The sequence below is a fragment of the Danio rerio genome, chromosome 7 (genome assembly GCF_052040795.2).
Source record: "Danio rerio strain M-AB ecotype USA chromosome 7, GRCz13ab, whole genome shotgun sequence".
Classification (NCBI taxonomy): domain Eukaryota; kingdom Metazoa; phylum Chordata; class Actinopteri; order Cypriniformes; family Danionidae; genus Danio; species Danio rerio.
Genome location: NC_141027.1, coordinates 8,409,663 through 8,412,500, shown reverse-complemented (window position 1 = coordinate 8,412,500; position 2,838 = coordinate 8,409,663).

Here is a 2,838-nt window from a genome sequence, read left to right as displayed (position 1 = left end):
CATGCCAGCTTTCTGGCAGGCGTACGCACATTTTTTGTGCGTGTCTGTTTTATTTCCATTGGCGACTCCTAGAGGCAGTTTTGTTAAATTCCACTCTACAAAGTGTCTGAGCCTTGCAATGGCAGCTGTATGAGACGGGTTCATCTAGCAGGTATGTAAGGTTTCCATACCATACAGTTGACCAGCTAAACATTAAAGCACAACTTGCAGCGGTCGCCTGTTTTCCCAATGCAATCTGAGCGATCTACCGCACGCACATTGCTATAAAGACACTATCTGAAGATGAATTTGCATGCGTGAATCAGAAACTTTCCATTCAATAAATGTGCAAATAAAATATGATGCTTATTGATATGAACTTATTAATGATTCCTACTTGTCTTTCTCGTGATAAATTGTTGCCAAAATCTGATATGTAGCGCGAGGAAAAAAGAAAAATGAGATCATCAAACGCTGGATTCGAACCGAGTTCACGCTCGAACGTGTCAAAAGATGTTGACATGCGTCTTACGATCTGCACCACTGAGACTGTTAAGGGCACTGCAACATTTTACACCTATTAACCACACTATTTCTTTTTTAATTCACTCAGTGCGATGTTCAGACCCAACTGTGTTAACCGCATCAGCTAAACTCTCCCACTCTATTTTTTTCTTTTGTTGTTAATTCCGGAGAACAAACTTGCAAATAACACCGTTTTTCTCCGGTCTACCTCCGAAAGCAGCACCTCCAATTCACATTCTGTTCAAAGTTTCTCTTCTTGCTTGCTTTTGCCGTTGCTTTTTCGTTGGGTTTTGCCATTAGCATAGTCATTAGCATATTCATACGGGGGAGGAGGCAGGGAGGGGTTTTGTGCTCGTGCATGTTGCGCTCAGTTTCACGTTCATTCAGATGTACAAAAGAATATGCGTGAGATTCGGCGTACACAGTGTTTCATACATCTGAATTTTTTTCTGCGTACGCACATTTACAGCTTTGTGCGTACGCAATGTTTCAGTATGGTTTCCACGCAATTCTTTGTACATGAGGCCCCAGAACAGCTCAAAGACGTATAATGCCTCCTACACCGCCTGTAGTCCCATTTAGCAACTTGATAGCAACTGTCTTTTAAAAGAATCGTAACCGATTTAAAAATCAAGAGTGTGCTGTTACTGATGTGTTTTATGTCGTAGAGTAACACGTGAAAGTATCTTGAGTTTGTGTTAGCCACGAACCTTATTTGAGCAATTTTACTGAAATCCCATTGAAAAAACCTATTGACTTTGAGACGAGGGAACCGGAACTGCTAAAATGCTAACTCGCTTCTGGGTTATTGCATACAAATTGACGTCATAGCCCCTTCACTTTATTAAGAGCCCCTTCACTTTATTAAGAGTCAATCTGTTAATAGACCACAACAAAGTATCTGTGTATGTATGTATGAATGAATGCATGTGTGTGTGTGAGCGCTGTATTTCTACCGATTTGCTTTTATATCAGGAATGTGTGATGTGTTGGCAGATAGAAATAAGCAAAGTCCGCATGTGTTTAGCGTTTTTCCTTATCGCAAACACAACAGCAGTCTGGTAGTGAATTTATTGTTATTTTAGGGGTTAATTATTGTGAAATCACGATTGCAACAGAGAAATACTGTAGACTGTAACACTGTAAGAAGATATCTCTGTAGATGGATGGCATTTCATGTCATGTTCAGCCTTATAATCGTAAAGTGTGAGCAAAAATCAGCAGTGTTGTCATCACTTTAGACAGTCATTCAAACACTAGCTATAGAGTGACGTTGGTGAATTAGTAACGGCTTCTGCTGTTTTGATGTCAGCTGCAGATGTGAATGAATGGCGGAAGTAGTTCCTAATAAAAATGGGCTTTTAGACTCTCCGTGTTTGATTTTCTAATTTATATACAGGATTGTGCTGTTGAACTGTTGTATAAACGCAATATCACACTCGTAGCCTACGGCCTCGTGCCAACGCACACCTCCCACCAGTGCTGATATACAGCCATATAAGTATGTGTGTGTGACAGACTGTAAATGTAACTGTAAACTATAAATGTTTAAGCAAAAATAGTGCACCCCAAATTATTTTTTAAAATCTTTCTTTTAGTTTTATATTTGAAAAGACCTCAATAATACATGTGTTCTATTATATAAACTGAAGTGTGTTCGGTAAGATGCCTGTAGAGGGCGCATTACACTAGCGCAATGAGGAAGTTATGTTCTGGTCAAAGGGCAAAGCTATTAAAGAAAGCGCCGGAACGCTGCAGATCCTAATCTGTGTGTATTGCATCTTTGTTACAGGTATGTAAAATCGGGTTTATAACCCAATACTCATTTATATTGAAAATTAAGAGGTTCATAAACATCATAGATGATGGTTGTGCAATTAAGGGGATTGTTGAGTTCTAAAAATGAGTACTTTATATGCAATTTAATTTATGCAATTACAAGTTGAACTAGATTCTTAAAGTTTGAGGACAAACTTTGAGGCTGGCTTGTGAACGCCTGATGGTAGATAGATAGATAGATAGATAGATAGATAGATAGATAGATAGATAGATAGATAGATAGATAGATAGATAGATAGATAGACAGACAGACAGATAGATAGATAGACAGATAGATAATAGATAGATAGATTACCATGTTACTAGAATGATTCTAGAATTAATTAGCATGTTACTAGCATGATTCTAGCATGAATTAGCATGATTCTAGCATAAATTAGCATGTTACTAGCATGATTCTAGTATGAATTAGCATGTTACTAGCAGGATTCTAGCATGAATTAGCATGATTCTAGCATGAATCAGCATGTTATTAGCATGATTTTAGCATGAATT